We start from the raw sequence: 18,985 nt of genomic DNA on the forward strand, positions 1-18,985 counted from the left end.
AGATTTTACTAAAACCTGCCCTTTTTTTCTTCTGAAAATAGGTTTTGCTGTAGGGAAACTGGAACAGACTTATGTTTGCTTCTGTTTAAACACTAAATCCTCAAGCAGTGTCTCAGATTCCCATTTTTCCAAGTAAAAAAAGGTCTTAGGTCTGAAATGAATTGTTCAAACACATCATCTTCCTCAACTAGAGGGATCCTTGCCTTTACACTGTGGTTGTCTAAATATGTATACAATGTTCACTTGCACATGAAGTTCTGCAATTTTTCTGCTGAAATTACAGGGAATGTTTATTACATGCTCCTGAATAACTCCACTTAAACAACTGAGAAGTTGAGGGAGAATGAAAACCAAGACAAGGTATCAAGTTAAGTCATATGAATCTGATATACTTTAAAAACATACAGCAGGGATTTGGGGCCTCAGTCAAGCAGAGCAGCTGAAAAGAAAATGGTGACCATATGAACAGAAGACCAGAAGCAAGTTAAATCTATTACTAGTCCTACACAATAGCCAATACCAGGAGCAAAAGCTCCGTCCTCTCCTACTGCAAGGTAACAGCACCCACTGGGTAAAAGGGCTGTTCAAGCCAAGGAAAAAACCAAGCTTCAACTGTTTAGTTGCCTCTTGCCACCCACCAAAATGTGGTGGGAAACATCACTCCTGAATTTTGAATGAAGAGTGACAAGAGCCATATTCTCATTTAGGAAATGGGCAGATTACACAGGACATGGCAGGGGAAGGTCTTGGGTAAATAATATAGAGCCATTGATAAGGCCTTATTTACTTCTTAGTCAAACAAACAAATGAAACAAAAAAAAGGTAAAAACAACACAGATTAAAAACAGAGAGCAAAAGAGTTAGCAAGCTGGGGCAAAAAGAAGTAGATGTGCTGGTCTGATCTCCATCACTACACTTTACCTTTACAGTTCACAGAGGGGAAAATCACAAATGCACAATCCCTAGTGCTCTCTGTGGGGAGGGGAGCTAGCCAGCCAGCCACCAGAACAGCACTGAAGGAGTCAGCTTCAAGGTGAACTAGCAACTCCCCAGAAACTCCTCTCTGGGCCCAAAGACTACAAGAGAAGCCCCAGACTTGGCAGGGGTACAAGAAGGGCAGGTCTCCTCCCTCAGCCAGCATCACCCAGACTTGTCAGGGGCACCCAGCAGGCTGTACATCAGCTCGACCCAGCAAAGGGGGCACACTCCCAGAGAATAAACCTGGAAATCTCTGGCTGTGCAGGGCACAACAGCGAGGGGGGGTTGTGCCAGCTGGGCTGGCGGGGCTTGGGCACAGCATCCAACTTGCCTGTGCTCGCAGCCACAGCCAGGAGTTTATTGTTAAGCTCAAGCCTGCTCACATCCCAGTCCCTAGGTCATGGCCACAAAGGTCACGTACTGCTAGATTAAGTTTCTATGCCTGGTTCTAAATGGAGGGGGGTGGGGGGAGCCAGAGCTCCCCTTTCCCCCCATCCCCCAAACAAGCAACTCCCTGAAAAAAAAAAAAAAAAAAAGGATTATCATGCTGAGGATAGGTGTAGGACAATGCACAGCTGTGTTCTCAGTTCAGAACTGATGCACACACCGTGCACCCAAAGCACTGGCAGAGCCCCCCCTCTTCCAGTTCCAGCAATGTGAGACGGCCTCCCCACATTTCAGTTCTCTGCTACTGCAGCACTGCAGTGCTCCTTGGGGACAAACAGCTCCTGCTCCTCACAGGACAAATAACAAGACTGGTCTTGAAGGGTGGATGGGCAGAAGGAGCAGGAGGGAAGAGTCAGACCAAGTCTTCCTTAGCGGACATCAGCTTACGCTCAGGGGAAAAAAAAAAATTAGACACCACCCCAAAAATCCTAAACAAAACAAAAACCCCACCAAACAGTATTTATAGGAAAGTCCTAAAAATTTCCCCTTCCCCTATCTGAAGAGGCAGAGATTACACAGCCAAAAGATCCATCAAGCTGTAAATTAACTATTGTCCTGTGAATTTCACTATTTACCCAAACATAGGAAAAACTGGTTTATAAGCAAACACCTTCAGACATTGCGGGTTTTTCCAAACCACATGAATGCTCTGGTGGGCAGCAAGGAAAGAAGTACAAAAGCAGAGAATTTCTCCTTTCAAAGGAATTTATAATCTGTGTAAATTGCACTTAATGAATTGTTTCTTTCTGTAGTAATTATTAAGTAATTAAGTAAAAATACCATTTTAAAGATAAAAAACTGGTGCTCTACAACACCCTATCCAGTAGGGAAAAAAAGATTAATAAGCAAGCTTAGGAGCTTTTATTTTTTTTTTTAACTGTTCTACTCAATTAATTAGTATTTTAGAATTTCCACCAGAATTAAGTGAAGAGAGAAATCAGAAGGAAGAGTGGACTAGTTTTAGAGATAGTTAAAAGTGATTTATTTTAAAATAAATCAGCTATGGGTTGATTATTTCCCAAACAGGAAATATTTCCTGAATTGGTGGCATACAATTTTAGACACAAAACAATAAAGGGAGCCTACTTCAATTTAAACAGAATCGGTGAACCATGTTACAGGGCTATTCATCTTTTACAGCCACAGCAGCCCAAGAAATACAACAGCAAGGCCATAAATGTGATTGCTTCAGGAAAGGCTGTACAGTGCACCGTAAAAACATTTTACAACAGCAGGAATTCCTGGGTGTCGCTCTCCCCATTTTTTGGTCCATCTGCTTTCAAAGGGGGCAGGGGGATGGGCGGAGATGTTGTTAAACGTCCCCCGGGACTGCACAGCAATCAATCATCATCTGATGAATGGCCACTAAAGTTAAACCCTGACCCCACTCCACAATTCCCACACCAGCCCTTCTCTCCTTACTGCTGACCAGCTTCCAGCGTGCCCCCCCCCCCCCCACCTTCCAGCCCTCACCAAAATTTCCCAAATACCAAGCCCAGACAAAAGCAATGGAATGTAGTAGGCACCATGACAGAGGAGAATTCAGCATCAACAGCATCTGAGGAGGCTTATCCTTACACTGTGTTTAAAGAAATGTTCTTTCAGCAATACTCTCGGCGCCCTTCTCCTCCCAGCTTGCAAACACTTCACTTCTCTCATTTTCAGAGCACATGCGCATGCAAATGGACAATAAAGCACGGGGAATCTAATCACATTAAAAATTTGTTTTCTGTCATGACATTTCAGTATCTTGCCAGGATTTTATTTAAGCCTACAGTGTTAAGAATTTGTACAAAGCAGCAACACATAAGGCCACATAATTTTTAAAATCCAAGTCTGCTCTAAAAAGCAACCCTGTAATCTTAATCAACAATAAAAGAAGTCTACAGACAAAACAGCAGCCTCCTGGTTTCCACTTTTGGAAAAGTTTCAGTATGGTACTTGTAAGTTACCTTAGGTTGATTTGATGATTTTAAAAAAAATCTTACTATAGTTAGTTTAAAGTTTGCCATTACTAAAGGTGTTTTATTATCAAGTTCCCTTGACAGTACCTCAAACACCAGTGGCTTTGTTAGGTAGTGTGTAAGGCTTAGATGACTGAGTTTAGTATAAGCAATTTGCCAAGGAGTTTTGGTCCTACTTCCTCAGCACTGTGGGGTTTTTTCTTTTTTGTTTTTCTTTGCTTCCCTCCCTCCCTGAAAAAAAAAGCTGCTTCCCTGAATGCAGCTTTTTTTTTTTTTTTTGAAACAGTATTTAAATGAACTAGTCCTCCTGAGCAGTGTAGTTTTATATAGATAATTGTTGCAGGTTTAAGCAAAAATAGGTAATATTTTTACTCTGTAGGAAACTGGTCCTTAGCTTCCACCTCAATGGCAATGTGACAATTAACTTGATTCACACCATGATGAAAGTAGTATTTTAGGAACCTTAATTTGAAATTTGAGTGCTAAATATAAAGACTGAAGACGTGGGAAGTCACATGATACACATCAGCACTACAAACAATTTCCCAGTATACCTTAAATATTTGGCATTCAGAGATACCAGTTGATGATCTAGTTGCTCCTAGAACTTGTATTTTAACTTGATGCTCTGGTGTAGAAGAGGGTGGCTTAACACCAATCTTCCTTTCTGCATACAGCGGCAATGGGAAATTGCACACCAACTCCAGGTCTCCACAGCAGACAAGAGAGTTACTTCTTGAGCTTAGCTCAATATTCTAATAACAAAAATTCCACAAAAGCATGGGCATTTTGAAGTGTTACAGCCCTATCCTACACAGGGCACGCAGCATGCACAGGGAGCTGCACCAAGTGGCAAAAGTGAATTCGGTTTACTGTTACCTTCCTTTGCCGCTTGGATGAACAGAGGTGGCTTTTGCTCCATTTAGAAATTCATCAAGTGCAAGAGGATCATTCAGCCCTTTTGTTAAATTCATCTTGATTTCCTTACCCCACCTGGAATAATAAAAGCCCAGCCAGCAGATGACTTGGCTCATGCAAGTCTGTTTATAGGAAATAAAGCTGTAATTCCACACGCTTTTTTTCTAGAACTAGTGTTAATACCCTTCCTTCCCCAGATGCTCCAGTGGGTTCTGTTCCTTGTTTCTCAGCCACACAGGTATCTCTTGGCCCAGCACATGAAGGAGAAGCAAGCTCACAAATAAAACCCCAATGTGAAACCACACACAACTCAAGGCTGCCACTTCACTCCGCAGTTAAACTGACAGCTACTCTGTTGAGGGAGCCCTTAATCTCCCCTGTCTTGCTCCTATCTCCCTCCCTTTACTGACCCTGTCTCAGTGAAAATATTTGGGTATATTTGTTTTTTAACAAAAGTTTTTTACAAAAAGCATAAAATTCATTTTTGAATAAACTATTTTTATCAGCTGAGCCTGGGATCGGAAGATCAGTAGGACCAGCATGATGAACGGGGAAGAACCCATAATTAAGGGCATAGAGACATTTGATGACAACTATCTGGTACCTTGCCAACCTCACAGCTGGAAATCAGTGTAAATCTTCTCGTCTCAAGTTCTAACTGGAAGAGAACAGTATCTAACTGGAGTGGAGTTAAACGGGCTGGTAAATCAAACAGACTACTACACTCTTAAAAATTCCTAATGTTTACCTTCTTCAATCCTCCTGTGATGTCATGAAGCCAGTAAAAACAGCTACATATTTTAGAGTGACAGCCCTGAGTCAGTCAAACCATCCAGGTTAAAAGCAAAGTTTTTTGAAAGACTCACAGCCACATTAATCACGTTTAGAACACCCAGTAGGTATTAACAGCCAGCTGGGAGTGGAGCGGAGACCATTTAAATTGCCTTTGCCAACACAAACAGCATTTGCAAATTTAAATGGATTTGGGGTAGAAGTGACAATCAAGTTCCATTTCACTCTGATCACTGAAATGGTGTGACAACAGGCTGCCAACCGGGCCAGGAGACAGGAAGTCACACCTTTGACAAAGCTGTTTTAAGGATCTGCTAGCTCCAGCCTACTATGAAATTGCATTCTCAGTGTTTTAAGTTAAAATCTTATAAATTAAGCTTCATGTGATGACTGCAGCTTCTGGTTCTAGGCACTCGACTGGCACTGCACATTTCCAAGCATTCTCTTTCCATACATTTCTCTTGCACTACGCCCCCATTGATCCACTCTGATTATGGAGGGGGCACCACACCAGGCACTGGACTTTGGCCATCTCATCAGCTACCTTTCTAAAAGCTCTTGGGTGCAAGAAAACTCAGTCAGCTGATCTAACTCAGTCAGCTGATCTAACTCACCGCCTCAGAGATTCCAGTTATTGATGGACTGGAAAGGGCATCTTGCTTCCAACTTAACTCATTGGTCCAATTCTTCCAATTCTAATAGGGACAAACAAGGCTTAATACTATTTTTAATGCTAATACTGGAGTGAGGCAAGGATAATTATCCCATAGTGGACTATTGTTTAATTATTACATAATGACAAGTTAACATTCAGCAAATTTCTTTTAAATACGTTGTTTGGAGCTTAAAAAAAAAAATCACTATTTTGTTTTTAAAAAGTCACAACATCTGTTTCAACACTGAAGCAGGTAATGTAGCCAGTCTAGGGAAAGATGCAATGGTATCAGTAGCTAGTAGATTACTCAGTCCAAGATAAGTCACAGCTCTTTCACGGATTTCAATAGGGGAGACCAGCCTGTGCTTCAACATGCAACTCATTAGCTGTTTAAATGCAGCTTCTGTGCCAAATCTGCATGACATGAGTAGCAGCAGGGTGGTCTTGGCACACAGGGGACAGTGGGTGGATCTAAATATTCAACAGTTCAAGCATGCAAGCTAATAGCCCGCTGTGGTAGCTGACAGAGTGGGTCAGGACACAGTTCTACTTTCAAGCCCATCTGTCCAAGGCACTGGATTTGCTGTGAGTCCCTGCAAATCCTTCACTGAAGAGTCAGTAAATTCTTCAGCTCTCTGGAAACCAGAGTGTCTTCAAGTTCTGATCCAAAGCTTGGCCATGATTTCAGCAATGCTGTAAACAGCAACAGGTTGATAACTTCTTTGCTGTTGCACAAGGTATTTTGTATTTTAGAGAGAACCAAACGTTAACATCGCTACAAACTGCTTATGTAACGTGTTCTCCCCTTGCCTACACAGCTCAGTGTAAGAGCTTGTGAAAATTTTCCTTCTCTGCACAGAAAGGGTTGGACTAAGAGTCAGGGTGCACACAAGGCTCCTGTGCCATCTCTGTGACTATCATCAGTACAGGCCTAAGCTCTCAAAATCCATTTTCCTCAAACCTGGGCTGTTCCCACACCACTGCAGAGAACACTTTGTCTGTTCCGGTCTATGGCAACTGTTGATCTTCACATGGAAATATGACAGCAAGGATGCCATTCTATGTCTTGCAAACAAATCAAAAGATTTTGTCTCTTAATATACTGGAGACAAACCTTGTTGGGGTTGTTTGTTTTTTGTTGTTGTTGTTTTTTTAATTTGATGGGGGAAGGGAGCGGGAAGAGAAACAAACAATCCTAAAGTTCCCAGATTTCACTCAAGGGCAGCTAGTCCTCATGGTGAGGACAAACCAATTGAGAAACAACATGTTAAGCAGATGGGTTGTGTGCAGTTTGACAGACAGACTCCCCTGATCCCAACACAAACAGGTCTTGAGAAGGATTGATTTTCTTATACAGCCAGTCTCTAGTCAATCCCCCACTACCTAACAAAATTCACTTTGATGGAACTGATTCCCATTAATATTGTTAGAAGGCTTCTCTGGGGGGGGGTCAAAAGGCCTATCAGGATAGACATCTTAAATTCATAATGTTCAACTGCTAGGGAAAACTGAGTATGAGAAGAAGGAACATATTTATCCAGATAAGCTTCTGCTTTATCTATTTAAACTTTATGACAGGTTCTACTTCAGGTGTTTTTCTGCTTTTTAAAAAAATTTTATTTCATGTGAGGTTTTGGAGGGGGGCTTGTACATTTTTATTTTTTTTTTAAATCAATACTAGAAACCTTGGTTCAGAAAAGCACTTCTTCAGAACATGACTTTGGACTTTCTCACACCGTGTAATGGCTTCAATTAAATGACCTAGTACTCATTTGCTACAAGAAAAAAAAAGACTCAAAGAACATATTTGAAAACTCCCACAGCTGAAGCAGCACATGAATAAGTCAAACTGCAGAAGCTGGAGAATACTGAAAACGAAGCACAAGAAAAGTAAACAAGCATGAATTCTGAGCCCACTTTCCAGCTTCACTGTCTCCTTGCTCCCCCTGACTCATGTGGCCTTACTGACAACCACAGAGGAAAAGCACAAGAACCAAGAGTCAAAACAATTAGTAGAGAACAGTGCTCAAAAATCTCTAAGTTTTAGATAAAGTAGTTTTTACATGGAAGTAACATGAACATAAAACCAGCAGTAGGCAGCAGTTCAACATGTTTAATCTCTAATCCTCAAGAGCCTACATTATTTGGGGAGATTGTTGTCTCTGCACTGACTAGTCATTTAAAGTAATTTTAAGAACATTACATCATCTCTACAAAATTTTTTTAAAAAGCTTCTCTTTATACTTTTTTAAAGGAGTGTTTGTGTTAAGAAGAAAGAAAAATGCATCAACTTGTAGACTAACAAATCTCAAAGCCCTTTTAACAAAGAGCATTGGTAGCACACGTTTGTGGCAAAATGAAGCAATTCTGGTATCTAACACCACCACTACCAGACTCGGGTAAAAACAGCCTGGTAAGCACAGTCATCCACACAACTTGTCCAAGACACTGTCCCTCCTCTCCTGCTTTCCAGTACCAGCTCTCCAGAGAGTGACCCGGTATTATGGGAGTGAACATCCCCACAGAGATAGCGCAGCAATTCCCGAAGGAGGATTAGGCTGCTTCCGAGGAGAACTAGACCTTTACATATGCAAAACATTAAACACCCCTATCAGGTTTAAATTTAGTTTCAACTTCCATAGGATTGCTACGGTTCTGTTTTTATGTGGAGTAAAAGCAAATAACAATAAAAGCAATTTACCCATTAGGGCATAAGCCGACCACCTGGGATACTATGGGAAGAAATTCCTCCTCCCTCCTTTTTCCCAGTGGCAAACTACCCAGCTGGCCAAGTGTGCGAGGCAGACTGGGGAAGGGGTAGAAAGCGGCATCCTTTTCACCTTTCCTTCTCCCCAACCCCATCCCAATATTGGGCTCTGGGCACTGCTGTACCCCCGATATCAAATGGGAACAGCACAGTTCTTTCTGCTGCTCCTCCCACTTCTGCCTCGAATCTCTGTCTTCAGAGAAAAGCTGTAACAGGAACAGCCATGGCACTGAACCCCCACTGCAGGAACTGTTAAATTTTTTCTTCTTTAATTGTGAAACAATCCATTCCTATTAAACAAGTCCAGTTACTACCAGTGCCATATGCACATCAAACTCAGGTCAAAGTGAATATGACCAACTATAGCCTTTTATTAGGAAATACAGGCAAGATGGTTGTCTGGGAAAACTGACATATAAACCCATTCCAAGTGTTTTATACCACAGTGTTTTTAGTTATTGCTTATGTGGAACAGCTTTTGTGGAAAGCACAAAGGCAGCACCGAATTGGCCCACTCTGTTCTTTGCCTTACTCTGCCCCAACACTCTTTTTACAACAACTATACACACACACATGAAGTTCTTATAGAATCAGGCATTTAAGGGAACTTCTTTCTTCACCGAAACAGCCAATATGTACATTTGGAAGGTATCTTCAAAAAACATTCGAGTTCTACCCCTATACCATCATCCTTTTAAAGACTAACACAGCAAAAATATGCAAGTGTAAAATTTTTACTAGCTTAAGTGCACATGCTTCAGAGCCGGAAAAAAAAATTGCAACACATCGAGGTTTCATTTGGGATTACTCATAAATGAGGAATCTTAATTAAGCAAAACCAAATTTGGATGGCATTAAAAGACAAAATTGGTTTGCTCCAAGTGTAAGGCTTCCTTAGCTAACACCAACAAACTGTACTATCCATGTCAATAATCATTATCTGCACCCAGCATAGGGCTTGGCACATACTCTGGAGTATCTTATTCAGAGAAACAATGCTGTCCTTGAGGACCAGAACTACGATGCTTGTAGTAGAATGTCAGACTGCATTTGTCAGATTAATACGCTTGTTACAACTCCTCTTAATTTTAAGGAGGATTATACAAATCACGTTTTATGAAAGGCTCATGCAAGTGTTATCCTATGGGTGCTAGTGCACTATTTCTTCCAACTGAACTCTAGTATTTAATGTTTGTTTTGGAAGACCTAGCTGTCTTAACAGCCACAGGGCATTTCAATAATCATATAACAAACACTACTGCAGGTTACTCTTTAATCCCTCGTGAGTGAATGAGTAAATTCTTGTCCATCTATCATATAATTACACAGCTCTGTAGTTACAGCCAAAAAAGGTACTGTAAATCATAAAGGAAAGGCATCTAAGAATAAGACAGAGCTGGTCCAGGAAGTCAAAAGTGTTTACACAGAATAATTTTTTTCTCCATCACCATAAAAAAACATGAACAAGAGAAAATTTTTGTTAACAAGACATTAATATAAAGTGAGAGAATCTATATTTATATATGAAAAGATAAGTCCTGGTGGACAATTTAAATTAAGTGTGTCTTTATTTATCCCACTTCACTTCTCAGACAACAGATCAAACCCTCAAAGTTTCAGAACTCTGAATGAATTACCTACCCACTGCATACTTATTTCCAAGTGGCTAATATATAGGTACAAACAAGTTTAAAACCCCTCTTCCACCAAGTGGTCTTTGTTGATTGTGGGAGGATTTTTTTTTTTTTTTTTTAAACCGTGGAAATGTACTTTCAGCATTTCTGTCAAAGATTTAAGAGCTGCACAGTGTCCTTTTTTAATAGCCTTTTTCCTCATGGAGAGGACTTCAGATTGCTTTCCTTCTGAATTTGGGAATGCTGGGAAGTGATAAGCTTTCCAGGACGAATATTCAAGTAAGTAGAAACTGACAGCAGGTTAGTACTCCTTCCAACTGCAGGACAGATGTGAGGTGCTTACAGATAATGACACTAATAACTACACTTTGTCACTGTGCCATAGGTGCCATTATTGAGTAGTAGCTCCAGCTCTGGGAGAACAAGGGCAATCTTCTATCACAGTCAAAGTTTAAGTTATGATTGATAGGCACTATTTTTAATCCACTCCATGGTGCTCTCGGGGGGGCAAGGGTACAGCATGGCATTCCTACAAACACCAGAACAATTCTGCTATAGAGTGTTACAGCTTTGGTCTAACCAAACTTCAGCGGTTTGATGCCACCCTGTCATGGTTCAGGGCCAAATTTCAAGGACCTTTTTAAGAATTTAAATGCATTCTGAATATTTAAAATGCTTAAATACCCTGAATCCCTCAGTGAAAGCACCAGTCTTTTCAATAGCAGCATCCAGCCTTCAACATTCCACTACCTTTAGATTGCTTCCACCCTGTGCAGACAAGTTAGCCTTCTCCTAAACTTTAATTGTAGCCTTGTTTCAGCTTTAAACCAGGATAAATCGAAATATGGAAAGCTTGCTCAATCATCAGTGAAGGGAAGAAAAGCTATCCAGGCTGAACTAGAGGGGAAGATTTGAACATGATTCACTTTACCAAAGGAAGAAAGAAGAGGGAAAGGATGGCTAAGGTTAAAGCTTTGCCCAGTTCTTGAAAAGAAAAATTCATATTAGTCTTACTACAAAACAACAAAAAATCCCTATCTACACTTTCTCATGATATAAAATTTTAATAAAGAGGACATTCTTACATTTAAAGTGTACTATAAACACCTAAATTAGAAACAAGCCATTTCTGACAAGGATCAGCAGGACTTTGATGCAGTTTAGGTACATGTACTAGCCAAAAGGCTGGGTTGACACAAGGTATGGTCTCATACACCACACACATATCCTGAGGGAGGAAGTGGGTAGGCAAGGCAGAAGAAATTTTATTATCTCTGCACAATCAGCAGGTTGTGTTTTTATGAACGCTCTTGTGTACACAAGTCTTGCATGTTATGCCATGATCATTAATTTTTTAATGTATTGCCAAACTAGTCCTACGTGTCCCCTGTTGACTAAGAAGCAAGCACCAGGAGGTCACTGATTAGGTTTATTCTCTCTAAAGAAGAAAAGGCTTTTCTGCAATCCAGGAACATAACATGCTTTACCAGGTTTCCAAGAACAGGACAATTAAACTAAGAGTCAACCCTGCTTGGTCAAATGAGTTCTAAGTTACCTGCCTCCAGAAGATTCTTTTCCGTACTATTTTCTCCCAAAGACAGTTATGCTGAATTAAAGAACAGGAAGAAGGTCAGGCTTTTGGACAGTGCTGTCATGCAGTTCTCTCAGCAACTATGCACAGCATTAAGCACCACCCTGGTTTCCTAAATTAGTAGTTGCTAATTTATTTTAGGACACCAATGAGCACTGGGACAGTGCAATGGGTGTGCGTGATTAAGAACTCAAGTGAGAATTTAAACTCCCGAAGCTAACACAATTAAAGTTTCAGGAAAAGCTGCATTTCTACCTTAGTGCTGTACCAAAATGTTTACTCGTTGCACCCCAAATACCACCTTTGCTATCAAAGTGAGGGAGCAGCTTCAAGAGCCACGCACAGGCAAGTTCCTCTGGTAGCCCACTGCCAAGACAGACCCGCTGCATCAGGAACATCACTTCCTGTAACGCTGCTTTCAAGTAATAACCAGACCCACTGATTCACTTAAGATTTAATGAGATTACAGCTTGAGGTGATTTGACTGGAAACCATAAAAGTTTTAGGAGCCCATCTGCTGTGCAAAACTAACCTCACACACAGGCCCGGGTATGAGCTGACCTTTGAGAGCTGCAGTGTAGTTAAGGCAGGAATGAGTCCAGTCGGTGCTCTTGATGGGCACACAGGCCAGGCAAAAAAAAAAAAAAAAAAAAAGAGATTTGCACTTCCAGGCAGAGAGGAGCTTCCATATGCATCAGCACTCAAGGGGGAGCTTCCCAAACAATCAGCAGTCTTTTCATTAAGAAAAGAAGAGTCACCTCAGGGTGCTTTCCCCACCATTATCGCACCATTAACAGCAAATGCAAACTGTACTGGCAATGGTCGAAAATCCCCGGTATTGCAAAAGCCTAATGCATTATTCACCTTGTGTATACACCAAAAATCCATGACAAAATACTTTTGAGGAGTGCTGGGTTTGTTTGGTTTTAGGAGGGAAAAAAAAAGAACTTCCCAATCACAATAGAGGTTTCCATCTCACTTTATATTTCTTTCAATTCCCTAACCCAAGGCAAGCATGTGCACTTTCAGCAACTAACTGGTTATTTTTTCTATATGTCCCAGTAGCAGAACAAACACTGACTTTTATTCCAGTGGAAAAAAACTACTTATTTTGAGAGATTGAAGGCAGAATGGAGGGGAAAGAGCTATTGTTTTTCCTCTGTTACTTTTTACAGACACGGTAAAAAGCAGCATTTACCTAAGACTGCTGTTAACATACTTGAGACGTGAACGCTGGGACAAATATTCACATTTTGTTGTTCTAAACCTGACCTTGGTTAGTTGCACAAGCATCAGTGTCATCAGACAGCTGTATTTTGTAGCAAAAGAAGTAGGTGCTGTTATTTTTTCCTTCCCCTTGTAGGCTGAGATGTTTTGTTGTTTTGTTCTCACTTCAGTAACAGGCCTCAATATGCAAGTTACATCTGGAAACAGACAAAAGCCAACTGCCCAGCAGTATTGGAAAATTAAAACATTGGGTCAGACTCAAACGGACTAGGAAGGCAAAGGTCAAAGCAGCATTAAATCATTAGTTTCCCAGCTGCCACCAAGGCATGGAGTTGACCTTTGATTTTGTAAGAAGTGGTCCAAGCAATTTTCTGGTGGCAATATGGGCAATCTGGCACAGTGGAATATTATCCTTGAAAGGGGTGGGTGGGTAGGAAGGAGGAGTGTGAAGTCTTGAAGGCAAAGATTAAACTAACTTTAATCTCTCTAAACCAAATTTGCACTGTGAATCTCTAAGTGCAAATAATGAATATTAAATTATCAAGCTTTAAGGAAAAGACACTCCAGCATTTGAATCATTCAAGTACCTTCTAATCACATAGCAGTGATAGCAAGCAGAATTTAAGAACATAATGAATTCACTGCAGAGAATACTAGAATATTGTATTTATTTCCTGGAGTGAGTTCAAGTTTTAGAAATTACACTTTAAAGCAGTTTACTTAGTTTTGTTTTTTTTCTTAAAATAATACATTTGAGATGAGCTCATGCTTCTTCAGAGGACAGACTCAGAACAACACTTTTAGTCTACCTGTACCTCTACTACTTTTTTACTGAGGTAGGAAAGAAAGTAAAACACTGGCCTCCACTTTCTTTCTCTAGCTACCCTGATCTTAAAACTTCATCTACTACTGCCCTCTGTTTCCAGCTGCTCCTTATAAACTGCTCGGCTGAATGTTGGCATTGTACGTGCAGAGCTCTGGTCCGGCTGCTTCCAAGTTCCTAGAAAGGGTTTGGTTTTATTGCTGCATGGCAAAGGGCAGCACAGGTATCAAAGGGGCTCCCGACCAACCCAAGGACACTTGGAGAGCATGTCTGAGCCTCCATTAGCAGCTGAGCCCCTGCACACACAGGGAAAACCAGTTTACATGCAATCAGCTGTTAAGGTATTTCTAGGTGGATTTCAGACATTTCTATGCATATTTAAGCGACTCCAAGCAATTTCTTTAGTCTAAAAGGGTCACAGAACTCATGCTTTATGGCCAGGGCAGTACAAGCCGGTGTTTTCTTCTGTGACAACAGCACAAGTTTTCCAAATAGAACATAGAGAGCTCCCCTCCCCATCGTACATCAGTGTCCCAGGATTACTCACTGCCAGCTCTTCATGTGAGAAACTTAACTACAGCAGAGATTTTGGGCATGGACTGAGTTATATATCCACAACCTCTGATGAGGAAGAGGGAGGAAGAATATTTTCAGAGAACTGCAATTTGGCACTAATACCTCAGTAAAATACCCCTCTGCGCTGTAAGCCAGTCAGTCAGGGTTCTTTCATATGCAATCACTATTTTCACCAGCAAGGTGAAAAACATACCACCTTTAACACCTACCTTAGTGAGTAAGGATAAGCAGAACCACCTCTCTTCCCACATTGTTTCTTTCTATGAAAGGTCTGGGATCACAAAGACAATACAAACATAGCACATTCTGAATATATAGACTGCTACACACAGGCCACTGAGCTAAACCACTCTGTTAGGACTTCTCTCTTCAAAGAGTGTAACTATCTAATGCTCAGACAAGTGAAAGAATATTTAAGTCTGTTTTAATAACAGATACTACCAATAGAATGCTGAAAGACCACACTGGTAACTGCTTGGAGAAAGCAACCTCAAACTTAATCTACTTGCCAAATCAAAACATACAGATGGCACCAATCTTAATCCCTTCTGCACTCCATTCAGGTAGCACTAAAGGAGTAAAATAAGTAACCAGAAGCCTTCTATTGCAGAAGACACACACTTCTCATCAAGACCATTCTGAGAAAAATACAACAGAATATTTTTTTTGTTATTGTTAGTATTCTGGTTTACTCACACAAATTCAAATTCACTGCTGAGACACCATGAAGTATCACCCTCACTTCATGCAGCCTGAATGTGCCCACTGTTTCCTAGACAGAGGATAGGTTCTACCACTGTACATTTTCCCTCCAAAAGAGAAAAATCAAAACTTGCATCAGGTCTGCCTCAGCCAGCTCTCATGGTTGTTGCTGTACTACCTTCCATGGTTCCAAGAGGAATATAAGACCATAGAATCCCAGAATAAGGTCCCTTCCAGCCAAACCAAAGACCATCTAGCTCCAACTCCCCTACCAGGAGGAGGGACACAGCTTCCACTAGGACAGGTTGTCAGGGCCCCATCCAACCAGACCTTGAACACTGCCAGGGATGGAGCACCCACAACTTCTCAGGGCAACCTGTGCCAGTGCATCACCACACTCTGACTAAAGATGTACAAAGCTGAAAAGAGGCCTTGCTGGAAATAGCTATTCCTCACATCTCTAGTTTTAAAAAATAATTCTCATAGAAACAGGCCAGTTAGCAAAATACATTGGTTTCAGACTGGATAATAAGGCTATTTCTGGAATTGGGACACTGCACTGACACAGCTTCCGCCACAAAAACTTGTAAAAATCCAGCTGCTTGGATATCTTCTTTCCTGAGAGTTCTGCTTCTTGTTTGAGCTAGAAATGAGACTTGACAATGCCCTAGAGTTCTTCAGGGGTTGGAGTATACTCCCTGGACCAGAACGAGCAGGCAAATGCTGGACTAGCACTGCAGGCAGTCATGTGCTCTTCAGCAGAAGGTGCCATGGGAGTGGAATAAGATGTGAATCATGCAGGTGTGACTGACTGACTGGCCCTGATCCTGCCTCAGCCCTACTCTGACTGCCATGTGAAACTGAAAACCATCTTCTCTGCTTATATAGGGGGAAAAAAATCCATTTTCCATGAGTTCTCATCTGTGTAAACAGAACTGGAGGCAGGACTTCGAATTTACAGTGGAAAGACATCTTGTATCTTGAAACCATTCACAAGAATCTCCTGCAGAATCACTGCTGTAATTGCAGCAATTTTTTTGCTGTAATTTTTGCGAGCATGTAGTCTCAATGCTGAAAACAACTGTATGTGTGCCTACACAGCTAAAGCTTTAGAAACAAGTCAATGGACTTTTTTTTTCCTGATTGAACAGGCTAATAACTGCCAAGACAGTCCATCAAGATAACACATGAAAAGAGAAGCATGTTATGCAACTACCCCCTTCCACACCCCAACTGAAGGGGCCCATTTGATATCAACCAATGGCAGTAAGGGACCTTGCAGCCTTCCACAAGGAAGCTGGGGGAAAAGGAAGACAGACCTTTGGAGTGAGACCAGGGGGCCTCTTACTTGCCCCCTTCTGTGGCTGCACAGTCCTCCTCCTCTTTGCTTTGTGTCCCTTATCACTAGCACCAGATGCTAGGGGAGCACAACAGCCAGGGGCAATAGCCTAGATGTTTGGGTGTGGTGGCAGCTAAACTACTTAATGCAAGGTCTTGGGCACGGCTGAAAGCACCCCCAGCCCACAGGATCTTCTGAGAGGAGAAGTAGGAAAGATGTACAGCTCCCTCCACCGAGCTCCAGCCCCCACACATGCAGAGTGCCAGAGCTATCAGCCCAAGCCCACCTTCAGTGCAGGTGATTTCTTTGGCTTTGTCTACTACCAAGTACAGGAGGTGGTCTTGTGAAAGGCCTTGCCTAACAACACAACAAAAGCAATGCCAGCAAAGACAAACATGGAGCTTTCTCTGCTAGGAAGTATCCTGTATTATCTCAGAATTCTTGCCCCAACTTCTTTGTGACAGTGAAATGCTGCTTTGTGATGTGGCCTTTTTGCTTGGTCTTAACACACAGCTCTGGGAAATAAGAAGACATCACAAGCCATCATAGTTCCCTGCTGGGAGGACAGTCCCACAACCCTACCTCAGGGCAGGAAACAAAATGGAATCCGGAGATTCCTCCAAAACCAGCAGTTAACAAAAAACTAGCAATCCCCACAGCTTCAGGAACAATGGGCTATTGTGTCTCACCTCAGGCGCCGTGGGCTTAGTGGATGGGCTAACTCAGATCTCTCACTCCACAAGAGTGAATTTATCACTAGATAGACAGAGCTTCCAATCCACTTGCTTTTGATAGGACAACTATCCCCAGTTTTATTTCCAGTTTATGGCCTAGCTTCGCCACTTCTGCTATTCAGTAATCTGTGCATTGTCAGTCACATGGCTCAGTGCCCTTTGGAGCCATTCCAAGCCTCAACTGGGGTACAAAGATGAAACCCCAGGTAGCCCAGAGCAGCACAAAGTACTCCTGGGAAGGGGTGCAGAGATCTGGCATTCCTCTGATCTGAGCAAGACCACTGCACCTAGAACAGCTCATCAGCCCAGAGATACAAGGCAGGTTAAATGATATATTTCCAGATGATGAGGTCTTAAGCAAGAGCTAAGAGTGGAAGCCTACCTCTGACATGCAGCCCCACAGAAAGAAGTCCTGTGAGAAGAGGAAACAGACCTCTGCTTTTATCCCATTGCCTTTCTCCAGCTTAACTCTCTCCCTTGGAGGTGCTGTTAACACCTTAGAAAAGGAAGCACAAGCTGCAGCAGCCTTCTCAAAACCAGACCACACTTGGGCACAAGTGGGCTGGAACAATTAGGTCATGCAGAAGTAAAATTTGAAGTCTAGAGAGGTCTGCTCCTGGGGAGTCTGGTTCAGCTGCCAGCAACAGGTAGTAGGGGAATACAGGGACCCGAGGGTGATTTGAACAGAACAAGCCCTCCTTTCTGTTACTGATACAATCTGGGACTGGCTGGCAGCAGACCCTTGTACCTTAAAGTCAACAGCTCCCTTAAAGGCCTAAGGAAGATGTTGTCAGTAAAGACAAACATGGAGGTTTCCCCACTAGGAGGTTCCCCATATGATCCCATAAACACCTTCCCCTCTGCTGGCATTAAAAAAAACTAGAGGGAAATTAAGAGTCACATGCAGTATTTTTGATGCCGCCTTACCTATGATGGAAATACTGCAGATAAGATTAATAAAGTGCTCTAATGTGGTAGATCAGTAGCCTGCAAAAGCCTCAGCTAGGTAAAGCTTTAAATGTGACCTTTCTAAGCAGAGCTGATCTTGCAGGAAGTTGCATGCTCAAAAAAAGTAATTCCAGTGAAACAGAGGCACTCAAGATGCTTGAGATCTGGAGCTAATACATACCAGGAAGGGATTTCTTTTCTTGGGAGAAGGGAGGAGTCAAGCAGGAAAAAAAAAGAATAAAGCTTACTAAGAATGTTAACAGCAGACATTATATCTAATTTCTTTGCATTCCTTCCCCCCTCCTTTTCCTCCCGTTCTTTAAAAAACAGGAGCAAACTTGTGAGTTAAGGATTCTGATCAATGCAACATGTTAGGAAAAGAGAGCAGGAGGTCAAGAGGAAATGATTAATCCTGTGCAGAAGACTGGCAGGATGGGTCCTGGAATGGCTTACCAGAACAATGCCCCCACTAATAAGCAGGTCAAAAGACCCTTACAGTGAACAGAAGCCCCAGTTACACTGTACATTAATATTCTTCCCTTTACGCGAAGTTATATTTGTTTGTTAAAGCCACATTAAAAAAAAAAAAAAAAAGAAACAAAATACCAAAAAAAACCCCCAAAACAAAAAACCTCAAGTATTAAATTAGAAGACAGGTGAAAAGTTGTGGTGCCAGACAAGCAGGAAATGTGAAAGATAAAGGATTACAGCTAAACAAGTCAAAGTGTAAAGAGCTCCACTGTAAGAGGGTACTTGCAGAAGGATTTGGTAAACTGAGGAACAAGGCAAGAAACCTCTGTTACAGATTTCATACTGACTTTTGCATCCAACTCATGCAGGGACTCTTCTGATAAAGACTGCTCTTCTATTAGAGGCATAGTTTAATGAGC

The sequence above is a fragment of the Haemorhous mexicanus genome, chromosome 1 (genome assembly GCF_027477595.1).
Source record: "Haemorhous mexicanus isolate bHaeMex1 chromosome 1, bHaeMex1.pri, whole genome shotgun sequence".
Taxonomy (NCBI): domain Eukaryota; kingdom Metazoa; phylum Chordata; class Aves; order Passeriformes; family Fringillidae; genus Haemorhous; species Haemorhous mexicanus.